The following is a 12,158-nucleotide window of genomic DNA, read 5'->3' as shown; positions in this document are numbered from 1 at the left end:
CCCAATTTACCAGTACTGTACACCAGGGTCAAAGACATTGGACCACTTTGATCCTTACATTTCCCCTCTTTAAAGTGAAATAATGATGACCAGTTCACAGAGAACTCCTTTCATCGTTTTGGTATATTCCCTACCACACTTTCTCCAATGTAGTTTTTTGTTTGAATTAATGGGGAAGAAAAGGAAAGGAAAGTAAGAGAGAGAAAAAAAGGAGAGAATGAGTTAAAACTACAAAACTTATAAAAGTAGTAGAATCTAATATTTATTGTTATCTTTTACTGTTTGTGCTTTTTAAGTGTGGTCTTTGGTGACTACATAGTATTCCTTAACGAGAATGTACCATATGTGTTTAACAGCATCCCCATTTTGGGACAGTAGGAAAGTTTCCATTTTTAGCCACATACGTGTAATATGGCCTTGAGGGTGGAGCTTTGCCTGTATGTTTGGAATCACTGCCATACTGTGCTCTGAGGGATGGAAGGCTCTCCTGTAGATACTCCAAAACTCTGCACCTGTGTGCCTTGCCACAGCAGTGTGTCGGTCCCTCTTCACCAGCAACTCTCTGACCATCCATTGCAGTTGAGAGTAGCCATCTTTCAAGAGAATGGAAACTGTCTCATCCCCCTTCATACACTACTTGGACCTTCTTCTTGTGCTCATGAGGCACTTTTGAGAACTTGACTCTCTCTTGATCCCTTCAAGGGGATCCAGTATGTGTGGTGGCATTTCTGACATCTGAGAGGGAAACAGCTATATTTGAAAATATGAAGTTAGTAGATGAGCAAGATGCTCTTTGGGAAAGAAGAAGAACGAATGTTTTCTTTGAGAAGTTGAGCAGTCACTGTAACGTACAGTAGACGATTCATGTCTCTGTGTAAATTGAATTGTGATTATCTTTCCCATACACTCAAAGCCTTATTTATTTTGAGTACATTATATAGATGCTGCTATCCACAGGATGCAGAGAGGATCCTATGTAATGTGTCAGCCTCGACACTGCAATAGAAAGAACTCATTTGCTTACCATGTTATACGTATTGGTCTGCATTTCCACAGGCTGTGAATTACTCCCTTCCAAGGAATTTCTGCCTTGGAAGGATCATTAACTCGTTGAGGGTACCAGCAAACGAGGTAGCAGATTCACCTTTTGTGAACTAAAATTCTAAATCCAGAAAAGACGATGAGAGTTCTGAAGTCCATCTCCCTATCTTTGTAAGAGGATCATCTCAGTAAGGAATGATTAAGGTTGTGATTTTTAAGGAGACATTCCTAGATTCAATTCCTTCCTCCATAAGGTTTAAAATTCCTCTATGCCTCAGATTTCTCATAGGTAAATAATATCTACCATGTAGTTTATTATGAGGATTAAATGATAGATAGAACTTAGATACTAATAAGAACTCAATAGGGAATTCCCTGGCAGTCCAGTGGTTAGGACTCTGTGCTTCTACTGCAAGGGCCACAGGTTCAATCCCTGGTCTGGGAACTAAGATCCTGCATGCTGTGTGGTGTGGCCAAACAAAACAAAACAAAAAAACCCCACAAACTCAAAGCTAGCTATCATATTATTAGTCTTATTATTATTGTCATTATTAATTTGATGAGCTTCAGAAAAAATTGTGCACCTTTCTTCATGCCGTTGAGACCTGACTGTCCCTCTAAAACTTGATACTCTGAAATAATAACCAACCCCAGGTAAACCTAGTCAGTGGAGAAGAATTACGGCCATTTTCTTTCCTTTTTTTTTTTAACTTTAAAAAAAGAGCATTACAGATAACCCCAGTTATACAGATTTTTTCTTGTGTCATTCCGTTTAAGCTCTTAGGAGCACAAAGTTTTAGGTCTCTAGTCTCTTAAAGTAGTAAATTGTTTAAGCAAGAAAATAGCTGCATTGATAGGATCCTGATTAGCTTATTGGCATTTGGCTTTGTGGATGCAAATGCTGAGCGAAGATTTAGGATGCAAAGATTTAGGAAAGCGGTGTTTAAGACCAGCTCTGACTCTTAGCATTGTGACTGTGGACTACTCAGTGCCTCTACTTTTCAGATTCTTATCCAAATTATGGGACTTGGTAATCTCTGAGATACCTAGAAGAGCTAATATCCTGTGATTGATTCAGAAAGGAATCATGCTTTAAAGAATGGGGAATGAATTCTGCTCCCGGTTCCTCAGGTAAACTATTATTATGGTATAATAAATTGTTGGTAAAATTATTCTAATTTTCCTTGCCATTGGAGAGATATAGCCATTGAAGCATTTCAGGTGAGAATAGGTTGTCTGGACAGCACCACAAAACCACTGCTGGGCTGGATTAAGTTCCTGACATAACAAGCTGATATAAAAGGTTATCAGAAGTGAGTTAGCCACACAGAGAATTGGCAGGTGTAGCCACTATCAGAAAGCTTTGTTTGTCAACAGTGTTCCTAAAGGAATCATCTTCTCAGCAATGCCACTGTCCCTGCAAAGTCATTCTCTCTGTAGCTTTGAGAAACTCACTTCTTGGTACAGCCAAACCCTTTTCTGTTCAATGTGTCTGCCATCTTTTGAGAAGAGCTTCCACCATAACGTGTCATGTTCAATTCTGTGACTTCATAGTATTTGGCACTTTCTGGGTCTTGAAACAAACAGTGTCAGCAAACTCATTTCTTCATCCGGGAGGAAAGGGCCAAGTTGTTGTTGCCCGGTTGTTGCTGGTGGACAGAGGCTCTGTTTCCAGGTTTTCAGGGTCCTGGTATACCTGTGTTTACCTTGGAAACTAAGACATGCTGGGGTTTTTTTTTTTTTATTTTGTTTTTTAATCAGGGGTATAGTTGCTTTACAATGTTGTGCTAGCTCCTGCGGCACAGTGAAGTGAACCTGCCATATGTATACACATATTCCCCTCCCTTTTGGATTTCCCTCCCATCCAGGTCACCACAGAGCACCAAGTAGAGTTCCCCTTGCTATACAGCACATCCTCACTAGTTTTCTATTTCATGCTGGCTTTATCTCAGAAATCACTCTTATCCCTGCACCTCTTGGTTCACCTGTGAGTGAAGACTAGAAACTTCTCTTTTTATCTGAACTCTTGTTTAAAGAAGAAGAGTATTTTGATGTTCTGTTGACACACTGATTACGGTGGAGTATTGTGTGACTCAGCAATTAGGGTTTAGACAGCACTTAGGGCAAAAACCATGTATAGTAAAAAAATGCCTTTAGAAATCCGTTAAGTTTGACATAAAGTGCAGCGTAAGTAGATTTGTGTACAATTTTATGAAGTAAAATACGTATATGAAAAATGCATATCTTCAAACTAGAACCACACTGCACACACTGCAAGCTGATTACTCTGAGAGATGTTCCCAGGGACCGACACCCCTTGTAGGCACAGTTAATTTGTGTCTCCCTGTTCACTACCCTCCTGGTTATTTTTAGTGCATGGAAGGGCAGGCAGACTCACTCAGGCTACTTAAATTCTTGTTTCTCTCCTTCTCTCTTTATCTCCCTAGATGTGTACAATTAGAATATTATAAGCTAAATACCCAAATGATGTGGCTCCTCTATAGCTAGGGTTAGCTCTATATTCATAGAGGGGAAAGATGATTTAAAAGATGTTTCAGTAATAGGCTGCTGCAGAGAATCAGTTTAAATTACTTTTTTTGCGGTACTAGGGCCTCTCACTGTTGTGGCCTCTCCCGTTGTGGAGCACAGGCTCCGGATGCGCAGGTTCAGCGGCCATGGCTCACGGGCGCAGCTGCTCCGGGCATGTGGGATCTTCCCGGACCAGGGCACGAACCTGTGTCCCCTGCATCAGCAGGCGGACTCTCAACCACTGAGCCACCAGGGAAGCCCTAAATTACTTTCTGATGCATCAAAGAACACTTATTGAGCACCTATGTTATGGACTCAGTGTTTTGTGTGCCCCCTCGAAATGCATATTTTGAAACCCTAACCCCCAGTGTGATGGTTGAAGGGCCTTTGGGATGTAGTTAGGTTTAGGGTGATGCCCTCATGATGAGATTCGTGTCCTCATAAGAAGAAGAGACAGGAGAGTCAACTCCCTCCCCACAAGCACACATGGAGGAAAGGCTATGTACGCACAAGATGGAAGGAGGCCCTCTGTAGCCAGGAATCAGCTCTCACCAGACACTGAATCTGCTGGCACTTTGATCTTGGACTTCCCAGCCTTCAGAACTGTGAGAAATAAATGTCTGTTGTTTAAGACACCTGGCCTGTGGCATTTTGTTATGGTAGGCTGAGCTGACTAAAACAACTTACTGTCCTCTTGATCTAGATTTTTTAAACCAGGGAAAGAATGCTGTTGCCTGCATGTGAATGTAAACGTGATACATAATAGAGATGACATTACAGATCACTGAAGAAAAAAATGGACTGGTAAATAACTAACCTGGAAGTACTATGTTATCCATATAGAAAAAAAAAATCTATACCATTCAAATATAAAAAAATCTGTTGCATTTAGGTTAAATACCTAATTATGTAAATAAAATATTAAAATTTAAAAAATAAAATGTAAGATGATTTCTTATAAACTTAAAATAAGAATAAGTTTCTTTAATGAAATGTAAAATTCAAACCTTGAATAAAAGAGTTGACATATTGATCCACATAAAAATATCCTGTTCAATAAAAATCACTATAAACAGCCAAGTCACAAACTGGGAGTAGATGTTTGCAACACATGTAAACAATGTAGGATCAATATTTCATAGTTATAAAGAATTTCTATAAATTAGCAGGACAGTAACTAATAAGAAAATGGACAAATGAGGATCAAAGCAGGCAATTTCTAGAAGGGACCATACTGGACTGATGGATAAAGAATTGATAAGATGTTCAACTTCACTAGAAATTGGTGAAATATATGAGAAACAACGAGATCTAGGAAATCGGTAAAATATTTTAAATTCTTACAATACCAAATGTTGGTAAGGGTGTTTAGAAAGGGACACTTTTAGACTCTATTGTCTTTTGCATAGCTTGATAAGCCTAATTTGCAGAACAATTGTGTAGTATCTAGTAAGTAAAATTGTACCCATTTTTAACCTAGCAGTTCTGTTACTAGCTGTGATTTTAGAAAAACTCCCTAGTATATGAGCAGGGAAACATATACAGACTTAATTATGGAATCATTTGCATTAAAAAATTAAATACAGTACATAATGTTTATTACAAGGTCTTTCTTTTACTTGTTTTTTCATGTATTTATTTATTCGGTTTACATGGTCTATACATAAAATCCCTTTAAAACCTCTAAATTATCTCATGTCCATTAAATGGAAACAGTAATGTTAGACCTGTTTAAATTACAAGAAAAAATCACTCTATACCAACAAAGTGTTTTAAAAAACCAAGGTCAAAGGAAGTAGTCTTGGGGGAGAGGCATTCCTGAGCTGGTGGCTGGATCCCAGGAGCTGCTGGGCAAAAGAAAGAAAAAGATGCTTTCAGACAGGAGTGGTTTGGTTAGAGCCCAGTGACACAGCTAAAGGGAATTAATCATAATTACATGTCTCAACATAGTAAATCTCAAATGCAGTGTCAAGAGACAAAAAAAAAGCATATGCCATGGCAAAAAGACAAAAAGACTAACAGCATTTATCGGGTGTTATTCTATGTTGAGCATATTGTAAATACAGTTTATATAAAGTTTAAAGTAACGGGGAAAATATTGCAAGTATTGTTTAGGGAGAAATATTTTGTAAAAGAATAATATGGACAGTAATGATAATCACCAAAGTCATTAGAGGGAGTGCCTGCGAAAGGGCTGGTGGGGGAGGATGTGAGAGATTGAGCAGCAGTTCACAGAAAGCTTTAGCTATATCTCTATATCTGTGAAGACCTAGTCCATTAAAAACAAAAAGTTTTGAGGCAAATTTGGAAAACTGAATCTGTGGTGTGGTGAATATATGAATATACATTACTTTTTCCCCTAGGTAAGTTTTAGTCTATTTGAAATATTCTAAATGTTTAGAAATTTTAAAATTGGCATTGCAGTTATTTTTGCAGTGTGTTTAACTTAGCAGCTTTGTGAAATGTATGGCAACACAGGGTAAATTGCCCTATACTTAATATCTCCAGTGGTAACAAGGCATGATTTAGAAGTTTCACCCAGAATTCACCTCTGTAAACTCTGCAGTAATGAAGTAGTTAAGTTCAGGACTTCTATATTGATCAGGATTGCTTTGAATATAATTCAAAGATTAGTGCTAGAGGAATACACACCTGTGGGAAGGCAGAGTGAACTAAGAGGACTCAGATCATCTATGGATTCACTGCATATTTACATTTTTATATGTTTACAGTGGAAAAAAGTTAAGTTGCACAATGAAAGCATTAAGAAATATGCTTAAAACTTCCTGCTCAACAAAAAATGCTATAAACAAATTTAGTCAACTCACACACTGATTTTGAAATCATTAAATCTGAAGACATTGCCTCCATTTTCTTGAGTTTAGTTAGGACACTTCTGACTGCTTAATATGAATTTTCAGATTTAAATTGGAGTAAAGAGAATGAATGAAGAATATGTATAAAAAATTTATAGGTATCTTTAAAATTTTTTCTATTAGTTTTCTTTGGTTACATTTAGATATCATGCAAAAAAAAAGCAAGTACTAAGAATGGAAAACAAAAATTTTTCAGCTGAGAGGATTTATGACTTTATTATCAAATATGTAGTCAGTCATTCAAGCAACAGTTAGTTATTGAGTATCTGCTCTGTGCCAGGTACATTTCGAAGTGCTGAGGAAGGAGCAGAGAACAAAGTAAATGAGAAACCCCTGCCCTCATTTTATTTATGCTCGAAGGAGGAAGGGGTAGAACTTACTCTCTCATCATCTAGTGCCCATATACAAGGAAACCTACTAAATGGTAATTGAGAATCTTTGTGGTTTGGGGAAGGAAAGGGGTGGGGGTCGTGCACTGAATGGGATTTCTTGGATAACCGTAATTACAGAAGGAAAACATGCACTGGCTTCTCCTATTATATAAATGAGAACGTTTATAGTAATTTTCTGAGAATGGCATTCTCAAATGTTTTAAGTGCAGAAGAAGAATAAATGGTCGAGTCTGCTTTTCAGCTGTGCTATGACTGCCTGTTTTACTCTTTTTCCTTCCCAACTATACTGAGCTTATTACTTAATTGATGGGTTTTTCGTTTTCTTTTTTTTCCCTGAAGAGTAAATTATTGTCTTTATTCAGTAAGGAGTTGGCAAGTGAAATGTAAAGTACTCTTTTATTCAACTAACTCTTTACTTTCTTGTTAAGACCTTCTGTGTGTGTCAGGCACGGTCCCAGGCTCTGTGTGTTCAGAAATGCACAGCTCCTCCTCCAGGGTGTCTGTGGTCTAACAGGCCAAATGCCAGTGCCAGTTGTCGTGCAGCATGGCAGGTGATCTTAAGGAGGGATAGACATAGTTCTGAGTGAGCAGTCCTGCCTGAGGTTCAGAAGCTGTGTAGCTGGAAGATTTTTTTCGTTGTTGGGGCTTCAAAAATGAGTGATGGTTTGCCAGATGTGAAGTGTGAGGTGGGCTTCCCAGCAACTTCACAACCCCGTGACTCCCGTCAGTCACTCAGTGCATTCATTGCCTCAACGTGCCGTAGCTTCTGTATGTCATTCATTCGGTCATTCATTTATCTGTTGATTTATGCCATCAAATTTAGTATATGTATTATACTCCTTTTGTAGGCCATTTGCTTAGCAGTAGTGAAATGTGTAAGACAAATGCTGCATTTACCTTCATTTTATATGTCAACACCAATGGCTAGAGTTATTGGCACGTAGGCATTCTAATCCAAAGATTTTTGAATTCAAAATATTGGGTTGGCCAGAAAGTTCCTTTGGGTGTTTTGTAACATCCATGGAAAAACCCGAAGGAACTTTTGGCCAACCCAGTGTGTGAGTTATTATAGTCAGATGGGTAACATGACTTGGTTTTGAATAGAAGTACTTAGTTATATTCTACAGTGGACAAGAGCATTTAGAGGTTATATAATGCATCTGATCATAGTATCGAACCTGATCAGAAAAACAAAGAAAACAGAATTCTTCTGGAGCTTGCTTTATATACTTGTTTCCACACAATCCAAATAATTCCCGTTCACTACAATTCTGGGAGAACACAAGAGCACACAGCAATTTTAGGTAGGTTATCTTGTTGGTTCTGACAGCATCCCTATGGATCATGAATATAGACTCCATGACTTTTCCAGAAACATAAGAATAGTATGTGGTAGAACTCTAACTTGATTCTAGTGTTCACTTCACCATGCCCATGAGAAAACTCTGAAATTCCTAGATGCCTCTCATACTTTTTCTTCTTCTGATATATCTTTTTATAGTTTTAAAGTAACTTTTTTTTCCTTACTTAGCTTTCCTTTAACAAGAAGGCAAATATTTTCTTTTTTTTTAAGTAAAATAAGTAAAACAGTGGGGTAATGTAGCTACCAATATAAAATTGTTTACATTTCTAAAATATGGTAGATTTAGGGAACTGTGAACATAGCCATTTGTGTGTGTGTGTGTGTGTAGAAATATAGCTTCAATAAGATTTCATCACAAATACAAAATTATATTTTTAAACATATTGATATTTCACTTCATCATATGATATAACCACGTGCTGAAAATGAAGATGAATTTGGAATTTCAAAGACACACGCAAAAGTATAATCCATTAATGGTCCTCATTCTTCTTGGTAAATCCTTCCCTTTTAGGATATTTCCTTTCACTGAAATGACTGGACATAAGGCATGTCAATGCAAAACATAAGTGAAGAATTTAGAGAAGCTAAATTTTACCAGGGGAATAGATGGGAAGTAGAGATTAAGGAAGCAGGGAGCCATTGAAAAATGTTGGGTGGAATTGAGAGGGGCTTAATGTAGCTTAAGGGAGATGGGCTTTCAAGAGAGCTCCGAAGTCGGACGAGTGGAAACAAGAAAGTGATAGAGAGCTATAAGGAAGGGTCAGCAACTGTTTAGTAACTGTGCGCCTCTGCAAGACCCCAGTGCCTGGTATTGTGGACTCAGTGGAGTTCTCAAGATTCTTGAGGTCTGGAAAAACATGTTCTCGTCAGATGAGAAGAAAAGATCTAAAAAAGATAAAGCAAGTCTGAGAGATGGAGTAGAAATTGAAATTTAGGACTATTGTTGTCAGTGGCACACTATGAGCAACTTTTAAAAGGCTTGTTAGGGTAAAAATACACTTTTTGGCTTTTTAAGAAAGCATACTATGAAGAAAGAAATAATTATACTCAGAGCTAAGCATAACTCAGAGCTAAGCATATACTCAGAGCTAAGCATAACTATTGGCTTGCTGTCCCTACCATAACAACCAAAAATTGAGGGGAAGGGAGAGCAAAGATGCTGATCATGTGAGCTTCAGATTGCCACAGCAGCCAGCAAACAACGATTGGACCGTGGATCAGTATTTCAAGCAAACAGTCTTGACTGTTTTACCAGCATAATCCCAGGATCTTCACTTTAAGCCAATGTTCTTTGTCCTAAGAGAGCGTCACGCAAAGCATTTGTTTCTTTGTGACTGAAGAACAATTAATTTAGTTCAACTCACTTTGTTGAGCATGTACTATGTGAAAAAACCGTACCTAGTCCATAAATCGTAGTTCTCCATGACCATAACCACTGGAGGCTGCTGTTTCAACATACCAACAGAGGCAGTGAATCTCTAGAAGCAAAACAATCTAGGCCAAAACAAATTAGTAAAGGATGTCTGAGGGTAAGTGGTTTTTTTTAATTGATATAAAATTTATATCCAGTGAAATGCACAGTTGAGTACTCTCTTCTACATGATTTTTTTTCCACCTTGAATTCTGTGAAACCAGTTTGCCCTGGTCTTTCTCCTACACTTTTGGCTATTCCACCCCTCTCTCATCATAGTTACCTATCGCTTCACTAAATGTTGGTATTCCAGTGTCTGACTCCTTCTCTTCTCAGGTTACATATTCTCTTTATACTGTGTTGCTTTCAATAACCTCATCAGCATCACATCTACAAATCTAGACCCTATTTCCCATCTGCTCCATTCGTATATATCCAGCAAGCAATGGGACCTCTTTGCTTAGTGGTCCCATAAGAACTTTAAATTTGTCATGTGCAAAAATGAACTTATTGCCTCTCACTACAAACATGCTTTTAATTATGTTTTCATTATTAGCACTAATGAAAACATACTATTCAAAACAATTCAAGCAATCGAGCACTTTTTTGTGATAAGGGATGTATCAAACATTATAAATCAGGTAACCCTCTTTTGGGAGAACTGATAGTTTAGCCATTTATTCATGCCAAACCTGGCCATCATTGTGGAACTTTCCTCCTTCCTCATTGCACCCACCCAGAATCCTCCCAAAATTTCACCTCCCCCTCATCATCGTGGTCCTTGCTTCTTTCTCTGGAATCTCTCAAATCTGTTTCTTTCTTCAATCACTGGCCTTGTCAAAAATCTTTCTACTTTCTTTCCAGACTTCCACACAGGGAGTATTGTTACAACAGATTCAGACTCTGTTCCTGAGGCATAGAGGTAACGGGGATGAATTCTGATTGGAGATTTACTCATCAACCATGTGTTGAGTTTCTGTTAGGCATAAAATAAGTCTATTAAAGTAGCAGAACAGAATTAGTCCGAGTGGAGCAAGCAAGCTGAGTGTTTGAGTAGTCGAGTCCCGGAGACCGGTAGCGCTTGCAGCATGGCTGACCAGCTGACTGAAGAGCAGATTGCAGAATTCAAAGAAGCTTTTTCACTATTGGACAAGGATGGTGATGGAACTATAACAACAAAGGAGTTGGGAACTGTAATGAGGTCTCTTGGGCAGAATCCCACAGAAGCAGTTACAGGACATGATTAATGAGGTGGATGCTGATGGTAACGGCACAATTGACTTCCCGGAATTTCTGACAATGATGGCAAGAAAAATGAAAGACACAGACAATGAAGAAGAAATTAGAGAAGCATTCCTTGTGTTTGATAGGATGGTAATGGCTATATTAGTGCAGCAGAGCTCCGCCATGTGATGACAAACCTTGGAGAGAAGTTAACAGATGAAGAGGTTGATGAAATGATCAGGGAAGCAGATATTGATGGTGATGGTCAAGTAAACTATGAAGAGTTTGTACAAATGATGACAGCAAAGTGAAGACATTGTACAGAACGTGTTAAATTTCTTGTACAAAATTGTTTATTTGACTTTTCTTTGTAACTTATCTGTAAAAGTTTTCCCCTATTGTCAAAAAAAATATGCATGTATAGTAATTAGGACTTCATTCCTCCATGTTTTCTTCCTTTATCTTACTGTCATTGTCCTGAAACCTTATTTTAGAAAAATTGATCAAGTAACATGCTGCATGTGGCTTACTCTGGTTATATCTAATAAGCCCTTCTGCACATCTAAACTTAGATGGAGTTGGTCAAATGAGGGAACATCTGGGTTATGCCTTTTTTTTTTAAGTAGTTTTCTTTAGGAACTGCCAGCATGTTGTTGTTGAAGTGTGGAGTTGTAATTCTGCATGGACTGCGGACAGTCAACAATATGTACTTAAAAGTTGCACTATTGCAAAACGGGTTTTATCCAGGTACTCGTACACTATTTTTTTGTACTGCTGGTCCTGTACCGGAAACATTTTCTTTTATTGTTACTTGCTTTTTAAACTTTGTTTTAGCCACTTAAAGAAAATCTGCTTCAGGCACAATTTGCCTCAAATCCATTCCAAGTTGTATATTGCTTTATTATCTTCATGGTGCTATGTCCCTCTCTAAATCATCTAGTTTATTATTTGGTTTCCTACTTTATAGTCTTTCTCCACTCTCGTATGTAAGCTTGCTAAGGACAGGGGTGTGTTCTAACTTGTTCATTACTCCATCCTTATTGTGTAGATACAGTGGTAAACACACAGTAGGTGCTCAGGAAATATTTGTTGCATGTTAACGAGTAATCTTCCCTCCAGCCTTAAATGAGAGTTTTTGACTGGCACAGTGATTCATATTCACCTCTGCGGATTTGTATAATACCATTATGAAATGTTGCTGGGTATGTTATCTGCCTCATAGGGACATAAGGATGTTATAAGGATTAAATGAGATAATGTATATGAAAGTTACTTTGTTAGAGAAACAAAAACTTATAATAGTATTTATGATCACTCTC

General features: G+C 37.9%; 1 pseudogene; it reads left to right on the top strand.

Moving 5' to 3' along the window:
* Window positions 1–10,661: 10,661 nt before the first annotated feature.
* On the top strand, window positions 10,662–11,506 carry LOC116750505 (annotated as a pseudogene).
* Window positions 11,507–12,158: the final 652 nt, after the last annotated feature.

This window comes from Phocoena sinus, chromosome 1 (assembly GCF_008692025.1).
Source record: "Phocoena sinus isolate mPhoSin1 chromosome 1, mPhoSin1.pri, whole genome shotgun sequence".
In the NCBI taxonomy this organism is placed as follows: Eukaryota; Metazoa; Chordata; class Mammalia; order Artiodactyla; family Phocoenidae; genus Phocoena; species Phocoena sinus.
This window is presented reverse-complemented; position numbering and strand designations above follow the sequence as displayed.